The 21,643-nt window shown below is 41.0% G+C and overlaps 1 protein-coding gene and 1 long non-coding RNA gene across 3 annotated transcripts in view; one reads left to right on the plus strand and one right to left on the minus strand.

Moving 5' to 3' along the window:
* The window catches only part of DCC (DCC netrin 1 receptor), a 605,048-nt gene that overhangs the window by 562,519 nt on the left and 20,886 nt on the right, over nt 1–21,643 (minus strand). The gene's annotated exons all lie outside the window — the stretch shown is intronic.
* On the plus strand, nt 11,944–16,869 carry LOC142109904 (uncharacterized). The gene is made up of 3 exons (XR_012680460.1): nt 11,944–12,009; nt 14,903–14,922; nt 16,392–16,869. It is a non-coding gene; the product is annotated as an uncharacterized LOC142109904 (long non-coding RNA).

Below are 21,643 nucleotides of genomic sequence, written 5' to 3' on the forward strand. Positions count from 1 at the left end.
GCACTAGGCATTGACCAAGGCTTGCTGCTGGGCTTGTGTAGGCACTAGGCATTGGCCAAGGCTTGCTGCTGGGCTTGTGTAGGCACTAGGCATTGGCCAAGGCTGGCTGCTGGGCTTCTATGGACACTAGGCATTGACCAAGGCTTGCTGCTGGGCTTGTGTAGGCACTAGACATTGACCAAGACTGGCTGCTGGGCTTCCCTGGTATTCCTTGGACATGAGGTACACCCGTTACCCTGTATTTGGCCCATTGTGATGAGCATTATGATTAATACTTTATGAAATACATCATTCTTCCTTGTATACCATTGCTTCACTCACACACAACGTACATATTTTAGCCGTAGTTAACAAAATACACATAAAACATTTTTGTGCACTCAGCCTCTTAATAATTATAAGCAGCATTGTGTACATTTTGTTCAAAAACAAAGATATGTTTTACTCCAAGAACAGCTGGTTTGTCTGCAGCTTATACACTGCGACGTTTAAACCCTCATAAAACGTCCAGGGACACAGATTGGCAACTGATTCTGTCTCTTCTCTCCTGGTGTTGAGTCAGCCGGCTGATTGATGTACCTCTGTTTGGCCTCTACATTCAATCACATCATATATTAGCAGTGGATTTCATGAACTGTCGAAGGCACGAAGTGAGTAAAATTCTGAACTTCAAGGAAATATCTGGAGTGTTGTGGCCTCAACAATTGAATAATAAAGTCATCTTTACTTGGAAGATACCAAAAGTGTCACGACCCAGCAGAACAAAGCGGCGCAGAGGGTGACTCTATGCATATGAAGGGCTGGATTAGACATGAACCTGTTGAAAGAGGAAAATCAGACACAATCCTTATTACTGCCAGTGGGGATTTGCATTCCCTACCGCAGCGGGAAATGTGTGATTTATGAGCACAGTTCAAAACATTTCTTTTCAGACACTACAATAGTAGAAGTGATCTGTCTTTTTATTTTATGATCTTTTTTATTTTATTAACTGTTCACTTTAACAATGGATACAGCTGATTTTTATTATATAAATACCTGCAATAATCCCTGGCATCAATTTACATGTTATATAAACATCCTGCTGTAGTGGAATTAAAAGTCCCAACCAACCGGCAGGTAATAAAAAGAGATAAACTATGGACGTTTTGCATTTTGCAATTCCGTATAGTTCTTATCTATAAAAAGACGAATAGCCACTAAACAATATTTTTTTTTGCTATGAATAATAAACCCCTTGTCCCTACTCCTACGTAATGAGACTCTCTTGGCTAATGCTTGCATTACGGGAGTTTTTTTTTATGAGCTAGAGGCAATCAATTTCAAAACGGCCTATGCACAAAAGAGACCATGCCAATCGACGTTTACTAAAATCACTGCACGCTGTGCCCGTTTATAAAGTCACAATTTACTTGCCAAAAGGTTTTGCCATAATAATCTGCAAAGTTGGATCGGATAAGCACAACAGTAAAAGTAATATTGTTATAAACCTTGAAGCTGTACTTATAGGTGCATTAAGTTTTGTGGCTGAACTTTGCTACTTTGCAGTTGTTTTATATCTTGTGTTCTGCAGAAATAGAGGTATTTACAGGGTGAGTCATTAACAAAATCTCTCCCCGAGTGCTAGTTTGTGGCAATAGCATATAAAGGATCTCCCTAAGTGCCCCATACCTTCGTGGGCCCTGTGCGCACTGCAATTAAGTAGGTAATTATAACTGTGCTTGGCAGTTGGAGAATAATGACTGGTGGGGGATGGGGGGACAATTGTCCACCTGGCCACTGTTGTTTTTACAGATGATCGCTGATAAGGAAAGGAGCACAGGGCTTCTGTTGTGCATTAATTAGTACACTAAGTACTGCACCCTAATTGTATATAACATATATATTATTTATGGCTGTTTTCCGACTCTTATTTTCCTTTACAAGTACAGTAGATTATCTGTACTTTACTAGTAAGAAAAATATTTGCCTCATTTCGCATCCGAACGCAACATTTTCCATGTTTTGTATGAAGCATCGGCTTCTGCAAGTCGACGGAATTCGGCGACTTTACAGTGGAAATTTCAAGCGGCGATGGCTTTTAAAGGCAAACCTGCTTATAGAAACCAATTTTCGGCGACTGGCAGCAGAGGAGGGCTGGCAAATTGTAGCCCGGGGAACTACACTGGACTCTGCAGCCTATTTTAAAGGAAAAATATGCAGGTGGCCCATTGACTAAGCCCAAGGTAGCCCACTATGAGACCAGCCCAGGGGGGCAGATGGCTCCCATGCCCCCCAGCCCAGCCTGCCCCTGACTTGTAGAAACCGATGCTTCACACATTTAGCCCCTGGACTTCTCCTTATTATCCGCCAAACACATAACAGATCAGAATGAACTGACGCCATTGTCATCCCAGCTGCATTTATAGGGCCTGACTCATTAAGGAGAGCAAAGCATAAAAAAGGAGTAACTTTGCACCTGGGAAAAACCATGTTGCATTGGAGGGGGAGGTAAAATTAAAATGTGAGGACAGATTTATAATTGGGGTAGGGCATGTCCTAGATCAACTTTAACTTTCAGTGTAAAAACAAAGCTATCAAGTATTTGTGTGCTACATGAAAAAACAGCCAGTATATAACGGGGGGAGGTTCGCGTCGCCGATGCTGGTAAATCCGACGCTGAGTACACCTACAAAAGAAAAACGGTTTGAGAAGACAACGACAAGAATATACACAGACTTACCTGATCAGCGACTGTCCACATATCCGATCGTACCAGACAGGAGCTTCTTCCGAATGCACAAGTGTCCGGCAGTAGTACCTGAAGTCAGTGCGCCCTTAATGAACTTTTATTTAAAGCGGCAATGTTGGGACCCCTCTCTTAACAGTTAACCTGTGTGGTCACAACGTTGCTGCTTTAAATAAAAATTCATATTGTATCCAGTATTTACTTTTGAGAAATATGAATGTACCGGCCTCACTCCAAGTAATAACGGGATATTTCCTAGCAAAATGCAAATGAGCGGTAATCTGTGCCAACCAATCAGACATTTGTTTTCACGGGCAAAATTGCATTACATTGATGAAAGCTAACTGCTGATTGGTTGCTCTAGGTTTCTGCAATGTGCACTGTGAATAACCCCCCCTGTCTCCTCCATATTTCGGAAGGAGCATAATGTATTTATTAACAGTCTGTCTAACATAATAGAAAAGCTAAGTGCCTAATGATGCCTGTTTAATGTCACTTCATTAAACCTCAACTTCACATCAATTACTATTCCTCATTTGGAAATATATATACAGATAATGGGCACAGGTCTGACAAAGAAGAGCAAAAAGGGCTATAGTCGGGGAAATTCCTGCATATCCCAGCAGTTTCCAGCATAAAATAAGCTCTTTGTGTCATGGAGATATTCTGCTTTATGAAGCAGTTTGCTTCATACATTTTTATACTTTATAATGGATTGACATATTAGTATTACAAGACTTTCGGATATATAACCTTTCAGTAAAACAATCTGCTGGCAGAACAAACACACCGTGAATTATATGAAAGCTGTTCAAGTTTCCTTAAAGACGCCGGCTATTATACAAACCCCCAGCCGGGCGGATGTGCATTGTTCAAACAACACATCAATTTGTGTGAACCCCTCTATGGTCAAGCACACCGCTCTACCGCGGAGCCTCCCGCATGACCGAATTAAATAATGTGATTCGGAATTTGTCTTCTTGTGTTAACTCTTCGTTATGGCGAAATGCGTTGTGTGTTGTGGGCTACAGCCGCGCATTATGTGCTGCCAACATAAGCCGACTAATCATATGCTTCACTGGCCCTGCCAAACAACCCCGTCTTCAACTGACGGCAGTGATTGGCTGTGAACACAAACTACAACCCCTTAAAGATTCGGACTTTAAATAAGATTCTAGAATTAATAGTGTCTTCCCGATAACTATAATGTGAGTTCTGCACTTTAGAAGGATTTGGGGAAAATAAAAAGTATTTTTAGGGGTAAGTCTAACCAGACAACCAACTGAGGCCCATCACCTTCACAGTATAAGACCTGGGGGTATATTTACTAAACTGCGGGTTTGAAAAAAATTGGGATGTTGCCCATAGCAACCAATCAGATTCCAGTTAGCATTTTTTTAATACAGTCTACAAAATGACAGCTGAAATCTGATTGGTTGCTATAGGCAACATCTTCACTTTTTCAAACTCAGCTTAGCAATTATACCCCCTGGTGTGTGTGCATGGCATACATGTGATTAGAATCATCATTTCACCTTGTCCCATTCATTTACCTACAGAATTTGTATAATTATAACTTCAATGCACATTTAGGCTTATCTCCTTAACATTCATACATGCAAAATTGGGGCAAAATGAGACCAGTCTCCGATCCTCTCAAACGCCTCCCTATCACCCCCAAAAAGCCTACATTATGGTAAAACGCCACCCCCTTTTGCATAATCTCTGTTCCCTTTGAGGTCTGGAATTTGGGACTGTCCAGTCGAAATCGGGACATCTATAGGGCACGATGTATGGAATTATTGCAGCAAAGACTAGTTAATGCTGAAATTCAGAAAGTTATGGAAATTCAGTACTGTACTAATCATCATCATCATCATCAGTTATAATTGTGACTCCAAGATGGTGTTACCCAAGAGAGGTTTGGTGGGCTACAGATACACAGGCACATTTACAACAATTATACAAAATGATACACGTTAAGTAAGAGGGACACTTTATATGATGTCCCTCTTACCATTTCTAAAAACAAATATATATGTATAAGTCTATTGTGCTACTCTACACTCGGTGCCTAATATCTCAGAAATATCATTAGAATTCTCGTGAACATTCCGTACACAAGACGGCTGCTTCCAGTGTGTGTAGGCATCAGGGATGCAGGGGTTAAAGCATTGTTGTTTTCCATTCTTGAAAAACAATAATTTGCGGCATTAACCTACATGTAATGTAAATCTCAATGAAATCTACAAAAGGTAAAAAACGTTATACATATTTTCACACCTGACTATAGGCCGCCACTTGTCTGATGTAAACAGTCGCCCAGTACACACACACACACAGTCTGACAATGAGTAAGCAACACAGAGGTCCCTGACATCAACGGCAATATTAATCATTCTGCGGTTATATAGATCTTTTTAAGCCCAGATCTCATCTCTCTTTACATAGGCAATTAATCAAGTCCCACATTTTTTATTAAGAAAATATAATTGGCTCTCTTTCATATAATCCAGAAAGATGAAAGGCAAAATTGATCATGAAATTTTAAGATGAGACTCGGAGCGGGGGGAAGTAGGGGGAGGGACATTTTAAATTATAAATTATCCAGCGAATAGTAGTGGAAATGTGACAGCGGAGAGGGATAGAAAACTCCGCAAGTCGCCCCAGTGCAATCTTCACACAAATCTTTACATGAGATTTGTTTTTGTCTTATAGTTTAAGATACAAGCAAGGGGAATGGTGTGTAAAACGAAATTAAGAGCGTATAGTGTTAAATAGTGTCTGTGGAGCACCATAAACTGAGATGCCCTATGCCTAGGTCTCTCTAGGTGATTATGGTAGATCACTAGCTCTGTTATAGACAAGATCAATGCATTTTATTTCCAACATTAAGGATAAACATTTATGGTGATTGTATATTAGTTGATATCATACTTGCCTACATTACAGATCTCCCCTGCAGCAGGGAGGATCTGACGGCCTTGGGGGCCTGATGGCGTGGTTAGACAATTGCGTCATTGGGCCATGCCCCCTCAACCAAATGAACACATTTTCGATCTGTTGCAGCAGGGGAGGGCGTAGCCAAGATGACACGGTTTACTGGGAATCACGTCACTGAGGCCCGCCCCCCACTAAAGAAATGGCAGGATGCGGGAGGCCGCCCTACTCTCCCAGAAGTCCCAGAATTTTGGGAGTCTCCTGGTCATATCGGTAGAGTAGGCAACTATGGTTTATATTATTTAGACTCGAACTTCAATCACTGGATGAATAACGCAGCTTGAACTGATTTCAAAAAGTGTTCATAGAATTTCTTGAACACGGCTTATTTTATATTTGGTCCGCCTGGTGCTTAGTAAGCCTGGGGACACAGTACAGGGCTTTCAGATGATTATCGGGCCAATCAAACGATAAACGACCTGATAGCGCATAGCGTGTACACTACAACAATGAATGATTACTGTTCCAAAGCACATCGTATCTTTTCATTTGAATTTTAGACTGGACTAAAAATCTCGTTCAACAATGGAACGATGTCGTTCCAATTCTGCAGTGTGTATGCACTCAGCACCGGCAGTGTCCATAGATCTCTATGGAGTGTGCAGAGTCACCATCTTTTCAGCAGATAGTTATGACAGATAAAGAGCACAGATCTGCAGGTAAATCGTGTAAAACGTGTATAGTGTGTACACAGGAATCGGCTGCTGATCTGGACTTTTTTTTTTTAGTCATTGGTAAAATTGTTAACTATATCACGTCGGGAGAAATTTTCTGCAGTGTGTACCCAGCCTAACTCCTAAAGCTACCCATAAAAGAGGCAGATCTAGTGCTACAGCCTGAGTTCTTATTGTTTGGATATGTTTCTAATATAGGGGCCTATTTATCTTAAAACACAAAAATTGCCCGTTAAGTAATTATTCTTATCTTTGCTTATCGCGACGATAGCAAAATTACATTTCAGAGCCATTTATAAAAAGCCTTGCCAATACAGCACCACCGAAAAGTGTGTGTCCCGGAGAAGACTTTTCTCTCAGGAGAACAACCGGCATCCGCTAGTTTTTTAATTTCCGTTAACCTTGGATACGACAACAATGTCAGTAGGTCAAGTATAGAGAGGTTTGACTTTGGTTGAGTCACAAAAAAAATAATAAACAGATATTACTGTATTCAAGGAACATGTTTTGGTAGCAAGAATTACCTAAGTACTACAGCTTAATGGAATAACAGCTGATGTTTGAAATAAGACTTCTGCCTGATACTGCCTGTTGAAAACTTAGAAACACACTGTTGCTGTCATATAGCAGATAGTTTAGGAATAACTGATCTTTCCTTGCAACATCTGTAGGCATGGAATAAATTAGTGCAGTGCATAGATTGCTTGAATGATTGCAGGCTGGGTTTCAACAGGTGATTTCAGGCAGAAGTCGTGTTTCACATATTAGGATTGTTAATTATTAGAATATTATTGAAGTAGGCTATAGTACACAGCATAATGATCTTAGTCAGGCAAAACAATGTTTGAGTGAAGTTACCCTTTAACAATCAGAAAAACAATAACCAGGATAGCCCTTAAGAAACCACTTTAACATTTCCTGAGAGTACGGTCACAGCTATTACAGCTTAGGAAAAAAAATCTCATTTGAGGCCTTCCAGATCATGCGTATGTCTTGTGTAATGAAACGGAGCAGAAACCAACTGTGTCGTACCATAATCCCAAACTGCATGCTGTGATCATGTCACCCAACCTGCTTAGAAGGAAATTCACAAGTGTCATGTAACCAAAAATCCTACAAAATAAATGTTAAAAATACAGGTTAAAAAAAAAATCTAAAAATCTAATATAAATATTTCATTTAGAAAATTAGCAATACTGAGCATGTTCATTTCTGCAAGTTGTTTATTGTAAACTTTTTTTCATAAAAATGTGTCTAGGTGGCGCTGTTTCTTTAGAAATACTTATATTTGGATAAGTATTGGTCAAGCAACCAAAATGGCTGCTCCCAAAACTTATCAATAAATAAAAATGAGTGCAGTGCACAGTTTGTTTAAGTGGTTACAGACTGATGCCATTCTCAGTTTCCAACAAGCATTTTTCAGGCCTGAAATTGTCTGTTGAAAACTAAGAATTGCAGGAAAATATGCTTCTTTTTGCTAAAAAGAACACCAAACAGTCTGCCCAAGTCCTCCCATCCACCACAGCAGCCCTTTGCATATAAGCCACCAAATTCATGGTGAAACCCACGTGTTTACCCCAATGCACAGACGTAGGCGTATGATGTCACAGATGAGCGCTGCAGGGCCGCACAATTTCACATTCAGAAATGAGCCATTACCATTTGTTAATTAGATAACAAAATATCACACTTTTTAATTAGGCCAACTTACAAAAACGGTGAATGAACATAAAAAATACAAGAACACAAAAGAGTTTTATATTGATATTTTCATTAGGTTGTATCATCGTTTGTGTTGTATCGTTCAGCAGAACTATATGCCTGATAAGGCGCATGGCAGATTCCCCGGCTTGGCACTAAGTACCAGGGAGTGTGCCAAATTTAGCTCTGTGTGACACTAGACTACTACATTATTCATTACAGGTGGGCATTATGATTTTGTGTCCTTTGCATGAATTTATTATGCTTATTTGAACTGCATAAATAGACTGAGAATTTGAGCACATTTCTTGACTGGGTTAGCACAACACAAGCGGCCAGGACTTTCATATCACAGCTATTCTATAACAAAAGCGATGCACCTTTTACATTTAATTTTAATATGTGTTCAAAATTAGTGCTATCATTGTATTAGTTATAAAAGAATTATACTGCACAGAAGTAACCTGGGAGCAACCTGGAGCAAACATTTTGTCGGCCTATGAATAAACTAAGATTCAGTGACATCATTGAAGGCTCAGTGATGTCACTGGTTCCTAGTGACTGGATAGGCTGTATTCTCCGTGATGTCACTGGCCCCTAGTGACTGGATAGGCTGCATTCTCCGTGATGTCATTGGCCCCTAGTGACTGGATAGGCTGCATTCTCAGTGCTGTCACTGGTTCCTAGTGACTGGATAGGCTGCACTCTCAGTGATGTCACTGGTTCCTAGTGACTGGATAGGCTGCATTCTCAGTGCTGTCACTGGTTCCTACTGACTGGATAGGCTGCATTCTCAGTGATGTCACTAGTTCCTAGTGACTGGATAGGCTGCATTCTCAGTGATGTCACTGGTTCCTAGTGACTGAATAGGCTGCATTCTCAGTGATGTCACTGGTTCCTAGTCAGGGGCGGGCTGGGCCGGGGGGCAGGGGGGCATCGGCCCCCCGGGCCGCTCAGATTTTCCACTTTTAGGGCCGGGGGGTAGGCCGACCGGCCGTCCCCCGATGCAATTTCTCCGGACTTTTTCTGCGGCCGCATCTGATGACATCAGATGTGGCCGCGTCAGCGCACAGGCGACCGCATCCCATGACACCTGTGTGCCCCCTGCCTGCTGTATCCCAGCTCGGGCCTGTTCCTAGTGACTGGATAGGCTGCATTCTCAGTGCTGTCACTGGTTCCTAGTGACTGGATTGGCTGCATTCTCAGTGATGTCACTGGTTTCTGGTGAACTGATAGGCTACAGTACATTATCATGACTACTGACGACGTTTTCAGTTGGCTATCTGTACAAATGTTCAGAGGAGACTAAATGGACATTTTTGGGGATTTTATGTAACCAGTAGCAACCAATCACGATTTGATATTTTTAAACGGACAGCTAGAATCTGATTGGCTGATATGTATTACATTACTACCTTTTTGCACATACTGCCATTTTATTAAAGGAGTAGGAATCCCATCGGCATCACAGGGGACTGCACAGCAGGGACTTACCTGGAGAGGTGGGCACAGAGTAGGAAGAAAGACAATCCTGTGACTCTCACATCCAACCCTGCAATGATCTCACATTGCTTACTATCACTGTGTGATAATGTCGCTTGTCCAATTACGTGTAAAATTCCAAACTGATTGCATTGAATTTGATCTTCTAAGAAGAAAATAAGATCTAATGGGATGAAGATAAAACTTGAAATGTCTGTTACTCTAGATAAAAAATATTATTAAGACTTTCTTATCCGGTCAGTCATTTTACTAACCACCATTAATGCTCTTTTTATTTAGCACAGATTTAATGACACAGATTCTGCCTGGAGAATGAAGATCAGAGAGGGACCTGAATTGAATGACCTGCGCTCAAACATCCTTTCATTACTGTAAGGGCTCATTAGTCCACTTATATAGAGCAAGGGGTGTCTGTTAACGGAGCCGGGTGGGAAGTAGATTAGAAAGGTACAGTGTATTCAGCAGCTACATTTACCGTCCCCTGTGAGGGGATTCTGTAGGTTGAATATTAAAGATAATAATACAGCAACATATAGAGGGTCCTTGTATCCACTTGCACTTGCCTTAATCATACTTGCCAACTATCCCTGAAATAGGGGTGATCTCCCTCACCCCCTGAAGAGTCTGGGCCAGTACATCTGTGGCATGATGACACAGTTCAGAAATTGTGCCCTATGCCCATGTATTGATGCCTATGGAGGTGGCCATTTTCATGGAGACCAAGATTTAATCAAAGACTGACAGGTAAGACAACATGACTTCAGTAATGGAGACAGAAATCTAAAAGACACTCCAGTCTCTAGAGATTCATTAGCTGCTTTTCTTTATTGCATTGTTGCCTACTCTCCCGGAATTTCTGGGAGACCTCCCGGGAGAGCAGGGCAAATTCCTGGTTCTCGCCCCCGCAGTAGATAACTAGCGGGGGGGGGTAATTAATGAGGAAAATATTGCGTCATCATAGCCCCGCTGATGTGATTCGTCAAGGCCCGCCCCCACACACCCACATCCCCCTGGATCTCCATGAAGCCAACGAGGAAAAGTTGGCAAGTATGGCCCTAATCTGCTTAACACATAAAATAGCAGAGCTGCATTGCATGTCTTTGGCATACTAAATAAAGCTCCGCCCCCTCAGTGATGTCACACCCCATCTTGAAATGGGGACTCCAGCACACATCTTCAGGCACGTTTTAGGCTGAAGAATAACAGTAAAGAAAGTTTGCCCTTCTCCTGGCGATTTCATAGCCCCACCTCCCCAGCAGCAGTAATGTAATCCCGGGACTTTTAGTGTACTGAGACCAGGGACTCCAGCACACAGGCTGGGGAGCAATGCTGGGCACTTGACTCAGAGTTTCAAGAATAGTAAAGCCATTACCAGAGCTCTGGGAGGTAACCTTTAAGCAGGGTGGCTCAGTGGTTAGCACTTCTGCCTCACAGCACTGAGGTCCTGAGTTGGATTCCCAACCATGTCCTTATCTGTGAGGATTTTGTATGTTCTCCCTGTGTTTGTGTGGGTTTCCTCTGGGTGCTCCGGTTTCCTCCCACAGTCCAGAAACATACTAGTAGGTTAATTGGCTGCTATCAAAATTGACCCTAGTCTCTGTCTGTGTGTGTGTGTATGTTAGGGAATTTAGACTGTAAGCTCCTATAGGGCAGGGATTGATGTGAGTGAGTTCTCTGTACAGCGCTGCGGAATTAGTGGCGTTATATAAATAAATGGTGATGATGATATCTGGTTCAGAGGTTGCCACTGTTTTGTTGTGGAGATAACTAATAATTAGGAAAGCTTTGTCCTGCAGCGCCCAGATACAATCATATTAGCATACTTGCACCTTTGAAACTCTCCCCTCTGATATCTCCAAGGTTAAATTGAAAGTGCAGTGGGGGCGCGGCACCACACATGACATATTGGCCCCGCCCCCACGACCCAATGTAATGATTGTATCATTGCTCCTCAGTTGCAGGGATGATATTACGCGATTCACAGGGGATCACTTCACTAGGAAGTGGGCGGGATCTGGGAGAAAGGTCTCCTCTTCCTGGGGTTTTGGGGGAACTACCCAAAATTCTCAACACTACCAACAAGGAGCAGGTGGACCCAACCCCCCCCCCCCCAACCTGACATAACTGTTCCTACAACAAGATTACATGCAGCTTCTGCTAAGCAATCTCCAACCGCATTCAATGTCCCTTCTAATCATTTCCAGGCCATAGGTAAATGTTGGCTAACTTGTGACACTCTAGGTTGTGAAACTACAAGTCCTAGCATGCTTTGACAATATATAGCAGCTTATTGCTGGAAGAGTATGCTGGGACTTGTAGTTTCACAACACCTGGAGTGTCACAGGTTAGCCAACACTGCCCACTGCCATAGGTCCTGAACTCTGTGGGCCTGAGATCAACCAGGTACTTTGCACAACTATGTCACCTTAATAAATGTTATCAACATGTACATACATGAAACATCAGGAATTGAGACAGCTGTGTGATCCGGCTGTGACCCAATCCAGTCCGACGTAACTTCCATCAATGTTTTTACATTCCTCACTCCTCTTAGATTGTAAGCTCAACTGGGCAAGAACATGTCTCCCTTCTGCTTCATGACATTGTATGTTATTTATTAGTATGACCCCCTCAATGTAATATGTCGGTGCTTTAAAACTAAATGTTAGTGACAATATGATATTCATTTCCATTAAAGGTCACCCATGTTATGAGTAAAAGCACATATGAATTCTGGATATAACCTTGAATTTATCATTTAATAACAGTAATTATGGAAAGCTTCCATCATGTAATTAGCACCCTATTAGCAGACATCTGGCTAAAGTTACAAATGGCAATCTGTTCGACCTCGTCCCTCAATATGCTCAATATCCGTACAATATCTGTAACACAGAGAACATTTTAACTGTCCCTGTTCCAAAATAAAAAGCCATTAGTTACGTAGTTTTCACCAAGCAAGCGCAGCTCAGGAGTTCAATCAATGACGTTCTGCAATTTTATAGGCATATGAAAATGGAAAATGATAGAACAGGAAGAAAGCAGGTTGATCAAGTGTTTTATGCATATTAGTTTTTGAGCTGAAGATTTAATTTTTTATTTTTTTTATTGAAGAGTGTTTAACATGTAAAGTTGGCAGACTCACACTGATTAAATGCCTCAGAACCTACCTGCAGAATCAAACAACTGAATGAAGAACACACACCTACATTTCATCATCATTATCATCATCAGCAACATTTATTTATATAGCGCCAGCAGATTCCATAGCGCTTTACAATTGGAAACAAACAGTAATAAAACAATACTGGGTAATATATACAGACAGAAAGGTAAGAGGGCCCTGCTCGCAAGCTTATAATCTATGGGACAATGGTTTGATTCACAAGGGTAAGTGCTACATCATATTGTGTATTTGGCCAGCTAGATAGCAAAGGTTGCAAAGTATTGAGTGGGCTGTGTGATCAGTCACACAACTATGTTGGTCAGAGGGTTGTTGTCTTTAGTTACCTGTGTAGAGGGTGGTAATAGGGTAACTTAGGGAGATTAAGAGGGTGGTAGAGGAATATTATAAGCTTGTCTGAAGAGGTGGGTTTTCAGAGAACCCTTGAAGGTTTGAAGACTAGAGGACAGTCTTGTGGTGCGAGGGAATGAATTCCACAAAGTCCTGGAACCGAGAATGGGAGGATGTGATGAGAGTGGAAGAGAGACGCAGATCTTGTGCAGAACGGAGGTGTCGAGTTGGGAGATATTTTGAGACAAGTGAGGAGATGTATGTCGGTGCAATTTTGTTGACGGCCTTGTATGTTAGTAGAAGAATTTACCCTGAAAGGAACACTAAATACAATACAAATACATATATAAAAATACAAACATTCTAGTGCTCACAATTTTCCTATGCATCAGACAGCTGTCAGAAGACTTACTGCTCCTTATATTCCTCTCCCACCTCTTCACAACAGCTTCATTTAACCTCTTCAGTCCTACCCACTAACTGAAACAGCTCAATTCAATCTCAACAGTGACTATTTAATATGATATATGAGTTATGAATTAATAGTTGTTATGTATGCATTTAAAGTCTTCCATGTCGAGTTCACATAAATTAGATTGTTTGAGTGTTAGATTTGACAAAAATGTAAACATTTAATTAATTTAAAAAAAACAAACAAATAAAATAAAACAACCAGTTGGATATATCGGCAAAGCATGCTGGGGTTTGTAGTTTGTAGAGCCACAGTGCTGTTGGAGGACCCTGCACGTTTCTTCATCTCTCAGTCTGTAGCTTCCTACCCATTCCTCTAATACCCTCATAACTCTGCCCCATTCACATGCAGCTCTCTCCTCCCTAATACAATCACAGGAGCTGGCATGTCACTGCTGCCTCCCATGTGATCAGTTCACACATCTCTTGCTGCTGTGACCATTCCGATGATCTGATTGGCTACAGCTTGTTCTATCCCCACCCACTCCATGGATAAATGTACTAAGTTCCGATTTCTGCAAGTCGGCGGAAATTTAAAGCGGCGATGGCTTGTAAAGGCAGGTCTCCCTTTATAAGCCATTGCCGCTTTAAAGTTCCACTGCAAAGTCGCCGATTTCCGGCGACTTGCAGAAATCGGAACTTAATACATTTACCCCCAAGACTGATGACACGTGGATGACCAGAATATAACGAATGAAATCAATAATGTACTGTGACCAACCTGCCTTAAAAATTAGCGATATCTTAAAATACCTTACAATATTTTTAGCATTTTGATTTTTTTTTGTTTGAAATATTATAAGTAGCTATATGTGAATGCAATAGTGATTTTTATCTGAGCAAAAGTTTCTCGGAACTTTGATGTTCAGCTGAGAGATACTTAGTTTGAAAGCTACAAAATAACTTTACAACAATAACACAGTTTTTGACCCCCAGGCAATATGTTATAGAAAATTAATTTTCTGGTCTTGAAATTTTGTGTAGAGCATTTTGAAGGCACCTTCGTAACCAAACAGCCATAATTGGTGTAAACAAGTAAATGCACAGCACACCCTGCTTTCATCCAATTTTCTTTAAATGATTAATGCTTTGTAATTCGGCAGACGTGATTCACGGGCCGGCTCATCTCTAAATTTGCCAGTGTAGAAACCAATGTCATTAAGAGGTTTATGCTTTCAGACACAAAACATGTAAAGTGGACTGTTGTAATATAGGTTATAGAGAATATTGTTTCAGAGTTTGTTTTTTAGATCGTGCATGTTCCATTTATATAATTTGATTTGCATTAACGTGTTTTTCTCTGAATTTCAGAATCCTTTTCTATTATTTTGGTGAGCCTAATTTATCATTGTTGACCAGAAGTTTAATTGCGGTGCAGATTAAAGAAATGAAGAAAAAAAAAACCTCATTGATTACTTTATTGTTGAAACTTCGGGACTCAATAATAATCTTTGGTAGTATGAACCTGACTTGATTAATCTATGGTTAATTTTTTTCTAATTTAAAATTCTCTATTGTTTGTTGGAAACAGAGCAGTATTTATAACCAGTTATGTCTTTTATTAATACTGCAAATCTTGTTGTTTCAAATTTATTTTTTAAAAATTAATTTTATTCTAGCTGTCATTGTAAAGAAATGTCCTACATAAATGATAACTAGGGGCCTGATTCATCAAGGTACGCAAACGCATACCCATCTGTGTTTTATACTTTGAGTGACGCAAACCGTTATATTTGCGTTGGAGTTTGAGATTGAATTGACTTTGAGTGGCGTATCTGCTCTGTTTGCGCTGCGTATGTGGTGTTTTACGTAGCTCAAGTCCCGTTTAGCAGATGCGTATGCGTTTGCATACCTTGATGAATCAGGCCCTAGAATCTGATTGGTAACATCTTCATTTTTTTCAATCCCGCAGTTTAATAAATACACCCCCAAATGCACTGCAATTCATAGCAGCTATTCAATCCAGATAAAACTTTTTGGACACAAATCTTTCCACGTGATCCATACCCTCACTGGCCGCAATCAGGGACAATGTCAATTCCGTGCCTAGGAACAGCATTTTCTAAGGTTGTCTTCCATATCCGCCAAAGGGGGCATGAACACACCAGGGGGTAAATGTATCAAGCTGAGAGTTTTCCAATCAGATTCTAGCTATCATTTATTTAGTACATTCTACAAAATGATAGCTAGAATCTGATTGGTTGCTATAGGCAACATCTCCACTTTTCAAACCCGCCGGAAAACTCTCAGCTTGATACATTTACCCCCAGATCTTTGGTCCCTCCCAATACACAGGCAAGCCTGCTTTTTATCTTACCTCCCCCCCAGGGTCCTTGGCTGTAACCTCCATGACACAATATCTGCATAAAATTAATGGCGTTTAAATGACCATAGATTGCTTATGTTGGCAACAAGAGCCAAAATGTTGTAAAATGATGAAACTAAGCAAAGGGCCTATTTATTATAGGGAAGAAAGCTCTATCTCACGTTTTTTTGAGGATTTTGGACTTTTTCCTATTTACCAAAACCCCCGGCCGGTGAAGATTACGGAGACAGTAGCCTTCACGTGGGTCAAAGTATGGGGAAGCCTATTTACCAGTGATCGGTACTTGTACCGCCGCTGTGTTCTTATCACTACTGCCACCGTAGAATGGCGATAGCAGAGGTTACGTACTGGGAAAAAAATGCTTTATAATTTAAATAAAGCATGTTGTCGTTTTTTTTATACATTATAGTCATTTTTGTGTTTTGATTTCTATTTTTCACTAATCTTTTTTTTTCTTCTTTATTCTTTTATTAGGCTAAGTTGGAACCCAAAGCCTAAGATTCGGCAAGCCGGGGGACACACAGCTGTAGATGGCTGGCAAAGCTAAACGCTCTTACAGCTGCCAGCCAATATGGCTAGAAATGTAATTGGTGTAAGTTCCAGAATAATGAGAATTCCAAATGGCGGAAGAAATATAACTATTGGAATATCTCTTTAAAGGTCCGTCCACAGTATTATTATTTTATTACTATTAATACTATAATTATTAGTTGTATTGCTTCCCCGACTTTAGTTCATCAGGTGTTCCCCAAACCTCTTAGATCAGTGATGGACAACAGGGGGCCCTCCGAGCCTTCTCCTGCGGCCCCCAGCTGCTTCCTGCATTATTATCAGATTTATTTGCTATAACGTGTAACACTTCTTTAAAATATCTGCTGATGGCAATATGAATTCTTTTGATTAAATGTATTGTTGTAACTTCTTACTGAGATTAACGAGTAATGGGTGGCACTTTTGAAGGCTTGAGAGCCACCTATGGGGGTCCACGAATTTTATCAGGTTGCCCATTAACGTCTTAGATGGCAAGCTCAATCGAGCATCTCTGGCCTCATGCCATTGTACATAATGTGTCTGCACCATGATCTCTTTTGATGTACTGCGCTGCGGAATATGTCTGCATTTTATAGATGACAGATAACTACGGTATTTTACTGCGGCAGCCTATAAGCTGTAAACGGAATTGGAAAAGAGGACGCGTAGACCTTGCGAGAACAATGGATAACATTAATCATTCAGTAAAATAAAAGAATGAAAATAAAGGATGTAATGCGAAAGGATGCGGTCATTTTCAATAAAACCTTTTTACTGTCAACACAACTGTTTTAATCAGCCGCTGGCACTCGCAGCAGTACCCACCATAAAATCTAATGAACCTGCATTTACTGTTCAGCCCCCTGGGTATTTTCATCAGCACGTTGATTGTAGGGTGAAGAGCGCATTTTCAGATTTTTTTGTCTTGAAACACCGGGAGCTAAGCTAAAGTAAGCAATTTCAGAAATGGACTGAGTCCAAAAAGTGCATTAATTATAGCAGACATCCCTGAAACTAGGCATATTTCAAGCTTAACAATGACAAGATGGGCACAGTATATCAGTCACCTGCCGCTGTACACTGCACCTTACTGTGTTCATTCTCTTTAGCACAATATTACATAGACCTCTCATTATTATTACGCCGTAGAGAGACACCTTAAAGGACGATACCCTTAAAATTTCAATGTTCACAATTGAAGCACGAAAGGAAAACACTTTGGGCTAGATTTACTAAGCTGCGGGTTTGAAAAAGTGGGGATGTTGCCTATAGCAACCAATCAGATTCTAGCTTTCATTTTGTAGAAGGTACTAAATAAATGAAAGCTAGAATCTGATTGGTTGCTATAGGCAACATCCCCACTTTTTCAAACTCGCAGCTTAGTAAATCTAGCCCTTTGTCTGTCTTAGTCTGATTTTCTAAAGCAGCTTCATTGAAATGTAAAGTCTGCCCACAACAACAGCTATATCCCCATCTCTCTAAGTCGCTGTCAAAAAAAATAGTGCTGACACAGGGCAAAAAGCTGAAATAAGAAATCACTGCATGTCGATACAGGAATGAATCAATGGCAGCGCAGCTGTGGATGAGTTCACAAATCTGAAGTGTATAAAGATCGCTTCTGTTACCAATCACACAAGCTTTGGTTTTCAACTGTCACAGACTGATGAAAGATAGAGAGACAAAATCTTCACAAGCAATATATTGTCAGACGGAATACTTGACAGATTTAATTAGGAATAAGTGCGTAGGATTTAATAAGGTATATTACTTGTCTCAGCAATACTCTTTGTTTGATATATTGTTGTCCAAATGGGGCTTTACTTGCACCGTAAAGCGATTGTAACAAACCTACAAGCACTTTGTCTTCTGGAAAGGCTTGTTAATTATCCTTGTGTTTCTCAGGATTTAACCAATTAGAGTGTCAGCTCTAGCAGTAGAAAATTAAAGATAAGGTCACACAGCTAAAATCAACTGATCCCAATATCCCATTTTTTTTTCTGTCTGGAAAAAAACCACAGTGTTCTAATGGAATCATGTGTTACAGCCCGTAATCTGTACCATGTAAATGTACAAGGCACAGCTGTGCTCTGTGACGGATCTACATATATTATCTATACATAGAGAAAATTAATCAAAATAAACACACGACTGCTATTATTCTTTACTGTCTTTCTTTTCAGGCTGGGTGACACAAGTGGCGATTTGTAAAGGTTTGGATGTGGTGTAACACTGAAACGACTGTGTTGCACTAAACCTCCATGTAATACAATGCAACACTATCCTGCCTATAAGTGGTTACACAGATGAGGAGACAAGGAAACTCTTAAAGTCATCCCAGGAGTCCTATTTTACTAGTTCCAGTAAGCTGTTCTAATCAGCAGCTGTGACTACGAATGACCTTCATAAATTCACTTATAATTAATTCATGCAGCTTATAATTACTTAATCCATAAAATGTCACATCCAGAAGCATAGAGGTCGTAGATAACAGGTTCCGTGTTTTGAATCTGCCCAAACTATGCGTGTCGACACCTTCAGAAGGGAAGCAACAGGATGGGACTCTAAAACAGGAGTTGTGTCCCGTTTCATGTCACGAAATTTCATACTGTCGTCATCATCAACATTTATTTATATAGCGCCAGCAAATTCGGTAGCGTTTTGCAAATGGGAACAAAAACAGTAATAAAACAATACTGGGTAATACAGACGGAGAGGGAAGAAGGCTCTTAAATTTGGAAGACCCCTAATTAATTTTTCCCTTTTTATTTTACTTTTTTTTTTGCACAGTGTCATATCATTTACATGATTTGGTTGCACCTTATACACTTACACGTCCTTACCATAAGGGACTAAGGTAAAAGTTCATGAAAAACACAGCAATCAGCCAGAAATGTTGTAAGATTGAAATCATTTTACATGGCTTAAAAGCCCTAGAGCTCTATGTAAATTCTGGAACAGTTATATTTGTAATCTAAATCCCTTCCTAATGATTAAATATTTTGTCCCACCAATCGAAATTTAATTTGTACTGATTTGACTTGCATGCTATGCCTATCCTGCAACAATATTTATTGCTGATCGCCACGTCCGCCTACCTTGTAATGCAAATTTTTTATTGCAGCACACATCTATATATCATATATATCCCACTCTCCTGGAATGTCTGGGAGACTTCCCAATATTGGGGAGACATCTCACACACAAGGGTGTCACGGTCGTCTGAATTTCTTGATCCGATTCGGGACCCTTGGGACTAGCTGGAGCAGGAGTGAAACAGAACTTAGCAGCCTGGATGAACTTCTTGCTCATGTTCTTGCTGATTGTAGAATATAGCAGGGGAATTAGCAGTCTGGAAATGTAGACAGGAACACTGCACTTGTAATGCAGTCAGGAACACTGCACTTGTAATGCAGTCAGGAACACTGCACTTGTAATGCAGTCAGGAACACTGCACTTGTAATGCAGTCAGGAACACTGCACTTAGGAGTGCAGACAGGATTACTGCACTTGTAATGCAGTCAGGAACACTGCACTTAGGAATGCAGACAGGAACACTGGAGCCAAGAACTATCCTCTGGAGAGAAGTGTGTTGTTCTGGCAATGAACAGATCACAGCAGCAGGTTTAAATAGGATGTCCCAAACAACTATTGGCTGATCAGTTCATGTGATCACAGCTTCTGAATCTGGTTGGTTTGGAATGATCACCTGACTGCATCCAAGATGTCCGCGCCCATGCAGCAGGACAAACAGTATGTGTTTGTTTACAAATGAAGGTGTGGAGAACGGGAATGCAGCAGATGACCAGAAGGGACCCAGGTAGCCGTGATATGACAGCGGCGGATGAGGTAAGTGCGGCTAAGATCCCGATTTGTGACAGTACCCCCTCCCTTACGAGTGGCCACTGGACACTTAGATTGGGGCTTAGTTGGAAACTTGCGGTGAAATTTTTTGATGAGAGATGGAGCGTGAACATCAGAAGCTTTGATCCAGGCCCTCTCTTCTGGACCATAGCCTTTCCAGTCGACTAGATATTGTAAGGTTTTATGTCGAAACCGAGAGTCCAAGATCTCTTTAATTTCATATTCTTCACCATGTTCAGTCTGCACTTCAGGAGAAACCAGTTTGGGTGTATAAAACCGATTTAGCACCAGTGGTTTCAAGAGAGAGATATGGAAGGTGTTGGGTACCCTGAGGTAAGATGGTAGATGTAATTTGTAGGACACTGGATTGATGACTCGGGAGATGTTAAACGGTCCAATAAAGCGAGGAGCGAATTTCATAGATGGAACTCTGAGGCGTAGATTGCGAGTAGACAGCCAGACTCTGTCTCCGTGTTTCAAGCTTGGAATGGCTCGTCGCTTTTTGTCGGCCTGAATTTTGTAGCGTTGGGACCCTTTAAGTAGAGATTCCCGTACCTGGCGCCAGTGGCCTGAAAAATTCTTTAGGAAAACTTCAGAGGCAGGTACTGAGGCTGTAGGAAGTGGAGTAAACAAGGGTACCCTGGGGTGTAGGCCATAGACCGTATGAAATGGAGTGGAAGCAGAGGATTCGTGATAATGATTATTATGAGCAAATTCTGCCCAAGGAAGCAGATCTACCCAGTCGTCTTGAGAAGAGGATATGAACAAACGGAGAAATGTTTCTAGGTCTTGATTAACTCTTTCCGTTTGCCCGTTGGATTGGGGATGATAGGCCGAAGAGAAGTTTAGTTTGATCTGTAGTGCTTGGCACAAGGATCTCCAGAATTTCGCCACAAACTGAACTCCTCTATCTGAGACGATTTCTTCAGGACACCCATGCAAACGGAAGATCTCCTTTATAAATTGCTGAGCCAGGATAGGTGCTGATGGGAGTCCACGGAGAGGAACAAAATGCGCCATTTTAGAGAATCGGTCAACAATGACCCAGATGGTATTGAAATTATTAGAATTGGGCAAATCGGAAACAAAGTCCATAGAAATATGGGTCCAGGGTTTGGTGGGAATAGGCAGAGGCAAAAGTTGACCAGCTGAAGATTGTCTTGAACTTTTATGTTGGGCACAGCTGCCACATGCGGAAACAAATTGCTGAACATCCTGATGAAGCGTAGGCCACCAGTAGCTTCTCAATATGAAAGATTGAGTTTTGCGGATGCCAGCATGACCGGCAAATCTGGAACAATGTGCCCATTGGAGCAATTTTTTACGCAGATTCT

The sequence above is a fragment of the Mixophyes fleayi genome, chromosome 1 (genome assembly GCF_038048845.1).
Source record: "Mixophyes fleayi isolate aMixFle1 chromosome 1, aMixFle1.hap1, whole genome shotgun sequence".
NCBI lineage: Eukaryota > Metazoa > Chordata > Amphibia > Anura > Limnodynastidae > Mixophyes > Mixophyes fleayi.